Source organism: Dendrobates tinctorius, unplaced genomic scaffold (assembly GCF_039654945.1).
Source record: "Dendrobates tinctorius isolate UK_male_01 unplaced genomic scaffold, ASM3965494v1 ptg000035l, whole genome shotgun sequence".
Classification (NCBI taxonomy): Eukaryota; Metazoa; Chordata; class Amphibia; order Anura; family Dendrobatidae; genus Dendrobates; species Dendrobates tinctorius.
In genome coordinates, this window is record NW_027361703.1 from 51,054,793 (window position 1) to 51,071,635 (window position 16,843).

The window sequence follows — 16,843 nt, forward strand, 5'->3', positions numbered from 1 at the left end:
TCTGCGGCCGAGGGGTTTACCGCACAACGTCACCTGCACCCACACTACCCCGGCAACCGGAACCGGCAGTTGGTTGGCGGCTACTATTCTAATCATGGGCCCCCACTGAGGCCTTGCTGCCTCCGGAAAGTTTTGTTGAAAGTACGCTGCGGGCATAGTGGTTACTTGTGACCCAGTGTCCACCAGACACCGGACGGCCCGGCCCTCTACTTCTGCCCAAACTTCAGGACACTTTGCTACCAAATCTTCGGGACTTCCACCACCCCTAGTTGTGGTTTTCGGCTCCGAGCGGCGTCCCCCCAGCCCGGAGCCCTTTAGTTTAATGGCCGCCGGGGTGGGTATCTCCCACGCCGCGGACACTCTCGGGCGAAGTGGCCTGGTTCTCCACACTCATAACACCGGGCCGGTAGAGATTGACCACCTCGCGGAGAGCGTGACCCCCAGGGACCGGGATTAGCACTGGGTCGTCCAGTCTCCGGTTCGGTTCTTCTCTTTACTTCAGCCAACTCGCTCTTTATATTTTTCAATTCACGCTTCATCTCCTCCACCCATTGAGGTTCCTCAACTGTGTTCGAGGAGGCCTCCACACCTCGGACCTTCCCCACGGGGACCGCCATCCCCTGCTCTTGCTCCTGAACCCGTGCCTGACTTCCCACTTCTGAAAAGTCGATTTGGGGATTCATTCTGATCCGTTCCCTTAAAGCCTGCTTTATCAGTGGATCTCGCAGTCCAGTCACCAGTAGGTCACGTAGGGTTATGTCAACAGGTCCTACCCCTACCCCATCTTTTCTTTCAATAGCCGTATGCAACTCTTGGAGTACATTCATATACTGAGTAATCGTCTCCCCCTCTGCCTGCATCCGGCTAAACAGTCGGGTCCTTAACTCTCCCACATTAGTGGGATCCCCGTGGGTCTGTTCCACTATCTGCAACACCTTTTAAAAAGTGTTGCGGTGCCCCGGGGGTTTCAACATCACTGACCTCCGCACCTCCCCGTCTAGGGCCATGAGTGCCACTTCAGCTTCCAGGTCAGGGGTCATTGGGTGCATCCGAAAAAGCCCCCTCATCCGCTCTGTCCAGCTCCATAGCATAGTATTTGAGCCAGAGAATCTAGGCAGGTTGTTCAACATGGCCCCCAATGAGATGCTGGTACGGGGACCCTCATTATTTACAGAGCTTACAGCTCCCCCATGTTCGGGGCTACCACTGTCCGCGCTCGGAGACTGCATCCTGCCAACTACGCCAAGTGTAGGGTTCGAGCAGGCTCACAGGATGCAGTGACGAGACACGAGACTGAATGTGGGGTGATATAAACTTTTATAAGTTTTAAAGCCGCAAGGGCTAAAACTGATTAAATCAGACAAAACGGGAAACACTTATTTGTCCTCGCAGGGACTCGTAAAACAACATTAAAAAAAACAAAAAGGGTCCTTATTTTCTCTATAATACACTTAGCCTTCCGGGCGTTGCTCGAGTTCACGACCACTCAGGGGTTGCAGATGTGGCTGCCTTGTAATCCACGACTTCCCGGAAGGACTTGTGCTTGTCCAGCCCCGAAGAGACCAGAACGATGGGGCGCAGCAGGCCCTTAAGAAACTGGACGGTGGGGCGCAACGGGCCCTGTAGTAACCGGAACGATGGGGCACAACAGGCCCTGAAGAAATGGGGTCGGTGGGGCACAACGGGCCCTGAAGAGGCTGGCACGGTGGGGGCACAACAGGCCCTGAAGAAACTGTTCAGGGGGTCAATCTCCCAGGCGTCCGTTTAGAGGCGCTCGTTCCCCAGCCAGGTCATGACGCAGTTTCAAAAAAAAGACATAAACGTTAACAAATTCTGCTCAGTGTCCCCTCAGTAAATGGGACGGGCTCTGCGGCCGCTTATAGCGAGGTGACGTCCCCTGAGGTCGGTGATGACGGGGCCGCAGCTGTGGGAGAAGACAGGGGGGCAGTGTCCTGGCCACTGTACCGGATTGCTGTGTCGTCGCAGCGGTCGCCTGAGATCCCGGTCCTGTCACACCACGGAGGGAATCAGCGGCCGTCACTTTATCTGAATCTTTGCGGGGGGAAACTCCCGGGGAGAGTCTCTTACGCGTCAACCTTCGGTCAGTCTCAAATTTCCCTTTTTCAGTCTCCTGCCTGTCTCTCTTTTCCACACCGTCAGTTGCCACAGTCCTCTCTCTGCCGCACGGCTTCCTCTCTCCTGTCAGGCTCTCTGCCAACTGCCACCTCAGCGCGTCCCCTGCTCCTTTTACCCTCGCCCCGCCCCCTGTTGCCCTGACAACTTCAGTCGCATGTCTCCCTTTGTAATCCCCCTGATGTGGTTTCTTCAACAACCCTGATGGCGGTCCCCCTGGTTCCAGCCCAATCACTGTATGGGGGTCCTCCTCCCCACAGTGCCATACAAAGTGCTCGTGCTGAAGTGATTATAAAATGATTCAATGCCGCCTGAAATCACCCATATGGAACAATGGGGCACTCATTATATCATTTTATGTTATGAAGAATGGTCTATGGCCCCACAATATAAATTGTCCTTATATGGTTAATACTATTCTCTAGACTCTATAACAGTCCGTATAGGACATATATATAAACAGAAAAGTGAGCCACTGTACATACATCAGACACCCTCAGAGAGGAAATATATAGAGTCTCCTTTAGATTACTGACCACAAATCACCTCTCTAGAGTGCAAATAGATCATAATGTACTTATCTCAGATAACGTTGATTGGGATAAGCGAATCCTCCAGAGAGAAACCTTCTGGATTTTCTCACTACGAACAGTACATCCCAAGGGACTTAATGAACTCCTCACCTATTCTTCCTTCTTGTAGGGAGTACTTTAATAGGGCCATCAAAGTATAGGGAGAGCCGCCGTCGAGTGGGGGCGCCATTTGCGCAGGAATTAGGGTGCCAACCTCCATATAAGGACAATTTATATTGTGGGGCCATAGACCATTCTTCATAACATAAAATGATATAATGAGTGCCCCATTGTTCCATATGGGTGATTTCAGGCGGCATTGAATCATTTTATAATCACTTCAGCACGAGCACTTTGTATGGCACTTTTTGTTGTTCTATGTTTTTAAAGGTATATTAAAAGTTAAGTTTTATTTAAAACTGGTCCGCACCAATCTGCTACAAAATAAGCCCCCGATGTAACCTGAAAGATAAGAAAAAACAAGTTAGATTATACTCACATGGGCGTCCGGTCCGGTCCGATGGGTGTCATGGTCCGGTACAGCACCTCCCATCTTCATACAATGCCATCCTCCTTCTTACTTCTGCCGTGGCTCCTGTGCAGATGTACTTTATCTGCCATGTTGAGGGCAGAATAAAGTACTGCAGTACGCAGGCGCCAGACCTCTCTGACTTTTCCCGGTGCCTGCGCACTGCAGTACTTTACTCTGCCCTCAACAGGGCAGATAAAGTATGCCTGCTCCGGAGCCGTGGCAAAAGTAAGAAGGAGGACGGCATCATATGAAGATGGGAGGCACCGGACCGCGACACCCACCGCACCCGCACCCGCCCTCTGGTAAGTATAATCTAACATGTTTTTCTTATCTTTCAGGTTACATCGGGGGCTTATCTACAGCATTATAGAATGCTGTAGGTAAGCCCCTGATGGCGGTGGTCACAGCTGATAGGGCTAAAATGGGGTGACAGAGTTCGGCCGAACAGTTAAAAAAAGTTTGGATTCGGGTGCCAGGACAGTACCCGGAACCAAACCCGAACCTGAACCCGGACCCCATTCACTTGAATGGGGGCCCGAACATCCAGTGTTTGCCATGCGGTCATGTGCATGGAGGGGCATGGGATCCCCTCATTTTTGACGACCAGCAGACAGCTATGGGCTGGTATTCTCAGGATGGTAAGGAGCCATGGATATTGGCCCACCCAGCCTACAAATAGCAGCCCACAGCTGCCCAGAAAAGGCACATCTATTAGATGCGCCAATTCTGGTGCTTTGCCCGACTCTTCCCACTTGCCCTGTAGGCATCTGTAAGACACCTATCCATTACTAATTTTATAGTTGTATTGTAAATAAACACACAGCCAGAATAAAGTCCTTTATTATAAATAAAACAAAACTTTTTTTTATTTTAAAATAACATTCACAGTTAGACTCACCTAACACCTAATTCCACTGAAATGTCACGATCCATTTTTGGATCTGTGGCAGAGTCTGGACTCTCTTATATGAACCTTTTTCCTTCTGGCCTCGGGGGGGTTAATATGGAGTTTTGCCCCCGGTAGCCGCTGGTGTTACTACAACTGTAGTTGGTCAGCTACTGGGTTTTTGCCCCCGGTGGCCACTGGTGTTACCACATGTTTAATTAGTCAGCAGGTGATGACCTACCCCCTCCTTCCTATAAAAGGTTGTCAGCTGCTGCTGCTCCCTGTTGGTAATACTGGTCATTCACTAACCAACCTTTGAGAAGAGAGGAGCTACAGTCATATGTAAAAGTTTGGGCACCCCTATTAATGTTAACCTTTTTTCGTTATAACAATTTTGGTTTTTGCAACAGGTATTTCAGTTTCATATATCTAATAACTGATGGGCTCAGTTATATTTCTGGATTCAAATGAGGTTTATTGTACTAACAGAAAATGTGCAATCTGCATTTAAACAAAATTTGACCGGTGCAAAAGTATGGGCACCCTTATCATTTTCTTGATTTGAACACTCCTAACTACTTTTTACTGACTTCCTGAAGCACTAAATTGGTTTTGTAACCTCATTGAGCTTTGAACTTCATAGCCAGGTGTATCAAATCATGAGAAAAGGTATTTAAGGTGGCCACTTGCAAGTAGTTCTCCTATTTGATTCTCCTATGAAGAGTGGCATCATGGGCTCCTCAAAACAACTCTCAAATGATCTGAAAACAAAGATTATTTAACATAGCTTTTCAGGGGAAGGATACAAAAAGTTGTCTCAGAGATTTAACCAGTCAGTTTCCACTGTGAGGAACATAGTAAGAAAATGGAAGAACACAGGTACAGTTCTTGTTAAGCCCAGAAGTGGCAGGCCAAGAAAAATATCAGAAAGGCAGAGAAGAAGAATGGTGAGAACAGTCAAGAACAATCCACAGACCACCTCCAAAGACCGGCAGCATCATCTTGCTGCAGATGGTGTCACTGTGCATCGGTCAACAATACAGCGCATGCATAACGCCTTTTTGTATGACCAAACAACTCAATCTTTGTTTCATCAGTTCACAGGACCTTCTTCCAAAATGTAACTGGCTTGTCCAAATGTGCTTTTGCATACCTCAGGCGACTCTGTTTGTGGCGTGCTTGCAGAAACGGCTTCTTTCGCATCACTCTCCCATACAGCTTCTCCTTGTGCAAAGTGCGCTGTATTGTTGACCGATGCACAGTGACACCATCTGCAGCAAGATGATGCTGCAGGTCTTTGGAGGTGGTCTGTGGATTGTCCTTGACTGTTCTCACCATTCTTCTTCTCTGCCTTTCTGATATTTTTCTTGGCCTGCCACTTCTGGGCTTAACAAGAACTGTACCTGTGTTCTTCCATTTCCTTACTATGTTCCTCACAGTGGAAACTGACTGGTTAAATCTCTGAGACAACTTTTTGTATCCTTCCCCTGAAAAGCTATGTTGAATAATCTTTGTTTTCAGATCATTTGAGAGTTGTTTTGAGGAGCCCATGATGCCACTCTTCATAGGAGAATCAAATAGGAGAACTACTTGCAAGTGGCCACTTTAAATACCTTTTCTCATGATTTGATACACCTGGCTATGAAGTTCAAAGCTCAATGAGGTTACAAAACCAATTTAGTGCTTCAGGAAGTCAGTAAAAAGTAGTTAGGAGTGTTCAAATCAAGAAAATGATAAGGGTGCCCATACTTTTGCACCGGTCAAATTTTGTTTAAATGCAGATTGCACATTTTCTGTTAGTACAATAAACCTCATTTGAATCCAGAAATATAACTGAGTCCATCAGTTATTAGATATATGAAAGTGAAATACCTGTTGCAAAAACCAAAATTGTTATAACGAAAAAAGGTTAACATTAATAGGGGTGCCCAAACTTTTACATATGACTGTATTTGGAGCAGTGCTGTTGCAGCTTATCTGGAGCCTTGGTGTTTCTGCTGGAAGCTGTGTCTGGGTGCTGTACTCTGCTGCCTCAGGAGCACTGGCAGCAGACAAAGCTAAGTTGTTTGCTTTTCCCTGTCTGTTGTTTTCCCTGGTCTTTTACTAGTACAGCAGTGAGGACCAGTGTCCGCACTTGCCAATTCCCTAGTAAGGGATAGGTGCAGGGCAATTGAGGGACTGAGGTATCCTGGTCGACGAACCTGTATAGGGAACATGAGGAGAGTTCAGGGCTCTTCCTTAGGGAGTGCAGGAGGTTTCCACTTCCTCGTTCCCTATTATCTCCTGTAATAAACCAAAAATAAAAAAACAAAAATATACCATACCTATTTGTCGTTCCGTCCCACGCCGTAATCCATGTCTGGGGGATAAACAGTTTTCAAACTGGACGGTACCATGATTCGACTGTCCAGGCTGAGAACCACTGGGGAATGAGATGCTGTGAGCGCAGCCTGAGTGACTGGTGGTGACATTATTGAGGTTACCTCCAGTCACTGAGGCTCCGCTCCTAGCCCAGCTGATCTGCCGTGACCTCAGTAAAATCTCCACTAGTACCATGAAAGTTTTTCTCACAGTGCTAGCCAAGATCTCACCGAGGTCACCTCAATTCAGCCCGGCGGGGAACAGAGCCTCAATGACCTGAGGTAACCTCTATGACATCACCACCAGTCACTGACGCCGCATTCCCAGCAGCTTACTCACCAGTGGTTCTCAGCCTAGACGGTGGCATCTTGGCCCTGTCCAGGCTGAAAACTGTTTATCCCCCAGACATGGATTACTGCATGGGACAGAACGACAGACAGGAATGGTATATTGTTATTATTTTATTTTTGGTTTATTACAGGAGATTGAGGGCTTTGGTGGAATTAGGAGTTAGGTGAGTGATACTGTGTTTCCATTACTAATTTGTGAGCTTGATGTCACCTGACAATACAAAGGTGACTTCAACCCCACAAATATGAACTCCACTTGCCACAGCTACAGGGCAAGTGGGAAGAGCCCGGCAAAGTGCCAGAATTGGTGCAACTAATAGATGCGCCTTTTCTGGGAAGCTGTGGGCTGCTATTTTTAGGCTGGGTGGGCCAATATCCATGGCCCCTTACAAACACCAGCTCCCAGCTGTCTGCATTAGCAAGGCTGGTTGTCAAAAATGAGGGGACCCACTCCTTTTTTCAATTATTTACTTAATTAATTAAAAAAAAACAGAGTGGGGACCCCGATATTATTGATAACCAACCTTGTTGAAACTGACAGGTGAGGGTTGCAGCCCCCAGATGTGAGTTTTGCCTGGCTGGTTATCAAAAATATGAGGAGGGACCCACGACATCTTTTAAATTATTTATATACAGCACAGGAGCGGCTCTCATCCGCCACTCCTGCTCTCACTGTTATTAGTGGCTGCAGGTGTCAGATGATGGGAGCTGTAGTCCCATCAGCTGACACCAGTGACCACAGGGAGGTAAACTTTATATCTCTAATCACAGCTGAGCACTCACACTGTCTTCTCATAGCATTTGAACTGTGTCTCTCTGACCGGCAGGGATAATTTCACCGCTGATCAGAAGCGGTGTTTTCCACGCTGCCATGAAAATGACAGGGCAGGAACAAACACCCGGTGTTCAGGCAGCCAAACCCAAACAGTAACACTGACTTCCTGGTGAAGTCTATGTTCAGTGTCCATGCCTGAACAGTAGGTGTTTAGTATGGATGCCGATCTTTACTCTTCGGGTTCACCCATCTCTATTAATCAGTACTCATCAAGCAAATTCTGTAGTGATATACTGCCCCTGTCATGAAAGTTTAAAGTGGTTACTGAACTTCAGTAAAAAGTCACCCCTTTCCCCCACAGGAACAATCCAATCTATGTTTCATCAGTACAAGATATGTTGAAGTGGGGTGCAGTGCACTAACATATCAGCCTGGCTAATGGACAAATCCAGCAACCGCTAATTTTTGTAAAAATGTTTCTATATATAAAACATTACATCACATTTATTTGGATATGACTAAAGAAAAGAAAAAATGAAGATAATATAAAATAGCATTCTGGACAGCAGTTATTCCAAGTGAGGCTAATGATTAGTTCACCATGTCAATCAAAATGTTACTGTGGATTAATCCCATCTTATCTTAGGTATACAGAATTGATGTACTGTGGTGCCAATCAACTGAAGAGATTGTCCACTACTGGTAAACCGGCAACCCCTTATTCAGTGCTCCAAATAAAATAAAAATAACACATGCATCCTGGACAAGCGTTACTCCATTGATGTTAGTGCCTTATGTCTTTGGCAGGCAAGTGACATTGTTCTGTCATATGAGAGCTGCAATCTATTACAAGTCACCGATGGGCTGCATCCATGAGTTAAGTGAAGTTTTATTAGAGACAACTGATGGGCTGCAGTGCTCACATGAAACAGAAATATTATGAGTAGGGATGAGCGAATAGCTTTGAATAAGTCTTTATCCGAATAGCTTTAGCGATTATGGAATAGAGCATTGGGAACCTGGATACTTGGAGCACTCCCAATAATCAGCTGTTCGGCGCTGCAGCTGCATGTGTCACAGCTGTGTGACAGTCACAACACATTCATGGAGAGCCTGTTTATTGGGCTCATCCCTAATCACAAGTGCTGGGAGACACCGCTGTAACATAGCTGGAATTGCACTTGCCCAAAATGTTTGTTATTTTTAATTTATTTAGGGCACTGCAGCTTTTAGGAAGAGATGTCTATTATTGGACAATCCCTTAACCCTTGTTGCGCCAGAGCCTGTTTTTACCTTACGGACCAAAATAATTTTTTAAATTCTCACCCGTGTTATTTTATGAGGTAAAAATTCTGGAATGCTTCAATGAATCCCAGTGATTCTGAGTTTTTTCAAGATGAATTGCACTTCATTATAGTAGTAAATTTAGGACAATATTTTCTGCAATTATTAGTAAAAATATGAGAAATTTTGTGAAAATTTTGAAAATTCAGATTTTTCAACTTTTCACATGTCTACTTTATATTAGCATCATTTTTAACCATTTTTTGTTACAAAGTTAGAAGGGTTAAAAGTTAATCAGCAATTTCTCAATTTCCAACAAAATTTTCAAAACCATTTTTTTAAGGACCACATCACATTTGAGGTGATTTTGAGGGGTGTATATGACAGAGAATGCCAAAATGTGACACCATTCTAAAAACTCCAACCCTCAAACTGCTAAAAAACATATTCAAGAAGTTAATAAACCCTTCAGATGCTGCACAGGAATTAAAGCAATGTGGAAGAAAAAAACATTTTACTTTTTCAAACAAAAATGTTAATTTAGCCCCAAAATAAAAAATTTTTAAGAAGGGCAACAGTTAAAAATGGACCATATAATTTGGTGTGCAATTTCTCCTGAGTACACCGATACCTGATATCTGGGTGAAAACTACTGTTTGGCGGCACAGCAGGGCTTGAAAGTGAAGGTGCACCAAGTGACTTTTGGAGTGCAAAATTGGTTGGAGTAGATAGTGGACACCATCTTATAGAATCATAGAATCATAGAATCATAGAATCATAGAATCGTAGAGTTGGAAGGGACCTCCTGGGCCATCTGGTCCAACCCCCTGCTCAAAGCAGGATTCTCTAAATCATCCCAGTCAGATGTCTGTCCAGCCTCTGTTTGAAGACTTCCATTGAAGGAGAACTCACCACTTCTCGTGGCAGCCTGTTCCACTCATTGATCACTCTAACTGTCAAAAAGTTTTTTCTAATATCTAATCTGTGTCTCTTCCCATTCAGTTTCATCCCATTGCTTCTAGTCTTTCCTTGTGCAAATGAGAATAAAGTTGATCCTTCTACAATGTGACAGCCCTTTAGATATTTGTAGACAGCTATTAAGTCTCCTCTCAGTCTTCTCTTTTGCAAACTAAACATTCCCAAATCCTGCAACCTTTCCTCATAAGACAGGGTTTGCAGACCGGTCACCATTCTGGTCGCTCTTTTCTGAACTTGCTCCAGTTTGTTGATGTCTTTTTTAAAATGTGGTGCCCAAAACTGGACACAATATTCCAGATGAGGTCTGACCAAAGAGGAGTAGAGGGAAATAATGACTTCACGTGATCTAGACTGTATGCTTCTGTTAATACATCCTAGAATTGCATTTGCCTTTTTTGCTGCTGCATCACACTGTTGACTCATATTCAGTCTGTGATCTATTAGTATACCCAAGTCTTTTTCACATGTGCTGTCACTTAGCCCTATTCCTCCCATTCTATATATGCTTTTTTCATTTTTATTGCCCAGATGTAGTACTTTGCATTTCTCCCTGTTAAAAACCATTCTGTTAGTTGCTGCCCACTTCTCCAGTTTATTTAAATCTTTTTGAATCCTCTCTCTCTCTTCTCTAGTATTAGCTATCCCTCCTAGCTTTGTGTCATCAGCAAATTTAATCAGTTTACCCTCAATTCCTTCATCTAAATCGTTGATAAAGATGTTGAACAATACAGGGCCCAGGACAGAGCCCTGTGGTACCCCACTTGAGACATTCTTCCAACTGGATGTGCAGCCATTTACGACCACTCTTTGGGTCCGATCACTAAGCCAGTTATGAATCCACCTAACAGTTGCCTTGTCCATTCCATACTTAGTCATTTTTTCAATAAGGATTGTATGAGAGACTTTGTCAAATGCTTTGCTGAAGTCAAGATATACTATATCTACAGCATTTCCTTGATCCACCCAATCAGTGATACCGTCATAGAAGGAAATTAAGTTAGTCTGACATGACTTATTAGTTAGAAACCCATGCTGACTCTGTTTAATCACTTCATTCTTATCCAGGTATTGACATACATGTTGTTTAATAATTTGTTCAAAGATCTTTCCTGGTATAGAAGTCAGACTCACCGGCCTATAGTTGCCTGGGTCCACCTTCTTCCCCTTTTTGAAGATAGGAACAACATTTGCTCTTCTCCAGTCTTCTGGCACTTCTCCTGTTCTCCAAGAATTTTCAAAGATTATGGAGAGGGGTTCAAAAATTTCTTCTGCTATCTCCTTCAGTACTCTGGGGTGTAATTCATCTGGACCTGGAGACTTGAATTCATTTAGGTTAGCTAAGTGTTTCCTCACTATCTTTCTGTTTATAGATATCCTGGATTCTTCTATTCCCTTAATAGGACAGTGAATAACAGTTGATGTTGCATTTCCTTTCTGAGAGAAAACAGATGCAAAATAGGAATTTAAAAGTTCAGCCTTCTCAACAGCCTGTCTTACCATTTCATCATTTTCATCCTGTAAAAATCCTATAGCATCTTTGACTTTTCTTTTACTTTTGACATATCCCCAAAATCCTTTATTATTGCTTTTGACATCTCTTGCAAGCCTCAGTTCATTTTCAGCTTTAGGTAATCTGATTTGTGCCCTGCAGGTTCTGCAGACAGCATTATATTCTTCTTTAGATATGCCTCCCTCTTTCCATTTTATAAACATTTTTTTCTTCCTTTTTAGCATGTGCTTAAGTTCTGTGTTCATCCATCCTGGTTTCCTTAAATGCTTCCTATTCTTCCCTCTTTTCGGAATTGTTAACAACTGTGCTTTGAGAATTTCATTTTTCAAAATTTCCCATCCTTCCTGGACATTTTTGTCTTTAAGGATATCCAGCCATTGGATCCCTCCAATTCTCTTTCTGAATCCCTTAAAATCTGCCTTTCTGAAATCTAACCTTGACGTCTGAGTCTTCACAGGTCTTCCACCTCTAGTAATCCAAAATTCTAAAATAGCATGGTCGCTACCTCCTAGGGTCCCAGCCACTTTTACCTCCTCAACCATTTCCTCCCTGTTTATAAGGATTAGATCCAAGGTAGCAGTTCCCCTTGTTTTCTCCCTTACCTTTTGGAAGATAAAGTTGTCAGCAAGAGAGGATAAGAATTTCCTTGACCTGTTAGTTTTGCCTGAGAGAGATTCCCAACAAATGTCTGGATAGTTGAAATCTCCCATGACAACTATGTCATATTTTTTGGAGAACTTGGCCATCTGATGCATAAAGAGTTCATCTATATCTTCAGCTTGCACAGGCGGCCTGTAGTAAATGCCTACAATGGTGTCCTTTCCATTGTTCTGTCCTTGTATTCTTACCCAAACAGTTTCCACAGAACTCCCAGTCTCTGAAGCTTCAATCTCTGTGCAGATATACGCGTTTCAAACATACAATGCGACACCCCCTCCTCGTTTATCAAGTCTGTTTCTTGCAAATAAGTTGTATCCTTCTAGTCTTGTATTCCAATCATGTGTATTGTCCCACCAAGTTTCAGTGATTCCAATTACATCATATTTCTGTTCCTGTGTTAGTAGTTCCAATTCTCCTTGTTTGTTGCCCATGCTTTGTGCATTAGTATAGAAACATTTTAGTTTGTGATTGGTTTCTCTTTCTCCAATATTTTTATTAATTAGATTCTTTCGTCTTTGTTCTTCCTTTCCACTTCTAATAGCAGAGTTCTCAATAGCATTTGTCAGGTGTATGGCTTTTTCTGGTCTTTTGCTTCCCTTCCCATGTTGTTCTAGTTTAAAGCTCTCCTTACAAGTGTAGCAAGGCGACTTCCAAATACATGCTTTCCAGTCTTCGTAAGGTGCACCCCATCTCTAGCAAGTAGTCCATCGTATAAGTAGTTCACTCCGTGATCCAGAAATCCAAATCGTTGCCGACGGCACCATCGACGTAGCCAGTTGTTCACCTGCAGAATCTTATTCCACCTCCTTGTTCCATGGCCTTCCACTGGGAGGATGGAAGAGAAGACCACCTGCGCTCCCAGTTCTTTCACTTTCTTGCCTAAGTCTTCAAAGTCTCTGCAGATGATTTCCAGGTCGTTTCTTGCGGTGTCATTTGTCCCCACATGTAGTAGCAGGAATGGGTAGTCATCTGTAGGTCTGAAGAGTCCTGATATCCTGTCAGACACATCTTTAATTTTTGCACCTGGAAGACAGCACATTTCTCTTGTAGTTATATCCGGTCTGCAGATAGCGGCCTCTGTTCCTCTCAGCAGGGAATCCCCCATGACCACCACTCTCCGTTTCTTCTTCACAACATTTTTCTTTCTCCATCCAGGAGGACTCTGAAGGCGTACAAGGTTGCTGTTTGTTGGCAAAGTCTTATCCTGATGTATTTCTTCATCGTTTTCCTGCGTGAGAGCCTGGTACTGGTTTCTGAGCAGTATGGGTGCTGACTGCCTCCTGATCCTCCTGCTTCTCTGGGTCACATGTCTCCATTCCTCTGTTTCTTCAGGTGCACTTCGAATTTCTTCTCTTTCTGTAACATGAAGAGATAATTCTGCTCTGTCCAAGAACTCTTCACCTTCCTTAATGATCTTCAACGTAGCCAACCTCTCTTTGAGATTTTGCAACTTTTCCTCCAACAGGGACACAAGCTTGCATTTGTGGCATGTGAAGTTTGGCTTTTCCACTGGTAAATCTGTGAACATGTAGCAAGAAATGCAGCTCACCAAATGGCTCCTGGCCTCTTCCATCTTGAGATTTCTTAAACACGATGAAAGTGATCGTTGAGCTCGCGGAGACTCTTCACTTATCCCAGAAGGCACTGGGAATATGCAAATGATCTCCTCAAGACTCTTCCCCTGGTTTTCCGATTTCCTCTTTTCAGCTGCAACGGCCAAAACCCAGTGATCGTTGAGCTCGCGGAGACTCTTCATTTATCCCAGAAGGCACTGGGAATATGCAAATGATCTCCTCAAGACTCTTCCCCTGGTTTTCCGATTTCCTCTTTTCAGCTGCAACGGCCAAAACCCAGTGATCGTTGAGCTCGCGGAGACTCTTCACTTATCCCAGAAGGCACTGGGAATATGCAAATGATCTCCTCAAGACTCTTCCCCTGGTTTTCCGATTTCCTCTTTTCAGCTGCAACGGCCAAAACCCAGTGATCGTTGAGCTCGCGGAGACTCTTCACTTATCCCAGAAGGCACTGGGAATATGCAAATGATCTCCTCAAGACTCTTCCCCTGGTTTTCCGATTTCCTCTTTTCAGCTGCAACGGCCAAAACCCAGTGATCGTTGAGCTCGCGGAGACTCTTCACTTATCCCAGAAGGCACTGGGAATATGCAAATGATCTCCTCAAGACTCTTCCCCTGGTTTTCCGATTTCCTCTTTTCAGCTGCAATGGCCAAAACCCAGTGATCGTTGAGCTCGCGGAGACTCTTCACTTATCCCAGAAGGCACTGGGAATAAGCAAATGATCTCCTCAAGACTCTTCCCCTGGTTTAGGTTTATGTTAGCAGAACTCCTGATATGCCTATGCCGGGAAGTGGACTGACCTATGGACCTGTCTGCAGTAGGAAGGTGAATGCGAAATGTGCAGTAAAAGTACTTGACGTAGACTGCTGTGTATATAGAGGAAAGAAAAGAAGGTGAAAGGTACCCGGGCCTGTGTTTAGAAGCTGTCATGCTGCTGTTGCGTTGCTGTGGTCGTCAGGAGGACGTCCAATAAAGAGGACCTGTTGAACGCACATCGGTTTCTGTCTCCAGTCTGTCTGCAGCAAAAAAGGGACCACCCCCCAGTTGGCACACGTGCCTACACCTATAGGTAGCATTTTCCCAACAAGTGGGGACACTAGATCGTCAAGGAATTTATCTAGAGGTGTGGTGAGCACCTTGAACCCACAAGCACGTCACAGAATTTTAAAATGTTAAGCTGTGAAAATGAAAAATAAATTTTCACGACAAAAATGATATTTTAGTCCCAAATATCTCATTTTCACAAAGATAACATAAGAAAATGGACAGCACAAATTGTTCTGCAATTTCTCCTGAGTACGTTGATACCTGATATATGAATAAAAACTAATGTCTGGGTATACGGCAGGGCTCAAAAGGGAAGGAGTGCCTTGTTGCATTTGAAAAGCTCTTGAGTTGCCAGGTAGAATCCGCCCACAAGTGACACCATTTTGTAAATTACACTCCTCAAAGGATTTATCTAGAGGTGTTGTGAGTACCTTGAACACCCAGTTGCTTCACAGAATTTTATAACGTTGAATTTATTTTTCCCACAAACATGTTCCTTTTGATCCCAATGTTTCATTTTCACAAGGGTAACAGGAGAAAATGAACCAAACAATTTGTTATTTAAGTTCTCTTGAGTACGTCAATACCCCATATGTGGTGTAAAACCACTGTTTGGCCATGCAGAAGGGCTCAGAAAGGAAAAAGCGCCATTTGACATTTGGAATGCTAAACTTACAGTAAAAACTCCCAAAAGAAACCCCATTTTGGAAACTACACCCTTCAATAAACTTATCTAGAAGTGCTTCACTGAATTTTGTAATGTAGAGCTGTGAAAATGATAAAATAAATTTTTCTGCAAAATGTTACTTCTGCTTCAAATTTTCATTGTCACAAGCGTAACAGAAGAAAATTTACAAATTATTATGCAATTTCTCCTGAATATGCTGATACATGATATATGGAGAAAAACTACTGTTTGGGCGCACTGCAGGGCTCAAAAAGGAAGGAGCGCCAGTTGACTATTGGAGTGCAAAATTGGCTGAAATAGATAGCAGATGCAATTTCAGGTTTGCAGAACACCTGATGTGCCTAAACTGTGGAAACACCCCACAAATGACCCCATTTTGGAAACTACACCCCTCAAGGAACGTATCTAGAGTAGAGTTGAGTGAAACAGGTCGGTCAGATACAAAAATCGCCGACTTTTACCAAAGTCGGGTTTCGCTGATCAAAACCCGACCCTAGCGTGAGGTTGGCTATGAGGTCGCCGATCAGCGCGCCAAAGTCACGTTTCAAATGATGCTTTCAGCTCCTTTTCTCACCCAATGATGGAGGACACACACTGTGGGCAACGCGATGACATGCGCAGCGGCCAGCACCATCTTAGAGAAGGGCATTGAAGTGATTGGCTGGCTTTGTGTGGTGTCACAGTGAGTATAAAAGGCTGTGAACGCCGACCGCCATCTTACTTCTGCAGATCTTACAATAGGGAGAGGTGCTGCTGCTGATTCTGAACAGGGAGAGCGTTAGGCAGGGAAGAAGAAAAAAAAACTGCTTCTGCTGATAGCGCTTTTCACTATACAGTTAGTGTGCAGTGAAAGGGGAGGATTTTTGTTGTGTGCAGCAGCGCTGGTGGTGATTAGGCTGCCTTTTAAGGCTACCTGCTAGCTGCATTGCTGTGTGCACACTACTGTTCAAACTGCATTTTTCAAAGCACTCCAAATTTTATTATTTTGTCCTGGTGAGTTACTGAGTGTTCATATTTTCACGCACTGTCTAGCGGTGTACGCTCCTCACACACTTCTGTGTACTGGTTGGTATCATGGACAAATAGAAGCTATCTGGGTGTGACTCTGGAAGAAAAAGCCGAGGAGTTGGTCCATTTTTCCAGACCTACACCTTAGAGTCGTGTCAGTTTTTCAAACTGTTTCTTATATCTGCTGTTTGATGACGGTCAAAACTAGACAGAGACAGCGTGTGTCAGTCTGTATACAAATCCACGGAGCATGACAATTTTACATACACACACCGTACAGTGGTGTACGCTCCTCACACACTACACACTACTTCTAGCACAGGCAAATTGAAGCTACCTGTGTGTGATTCTGGAAAAAAAAGCCGAGGAGTTTTTCCGTTTTTCCAGACCTACACCTTAGAGTCGTGTCCGTTTTTCAGTTTTGTATATCTGATGTTTGATCACGGTCTAAACTAGACAGAGACAGTGTGTGTCAATCCGTATA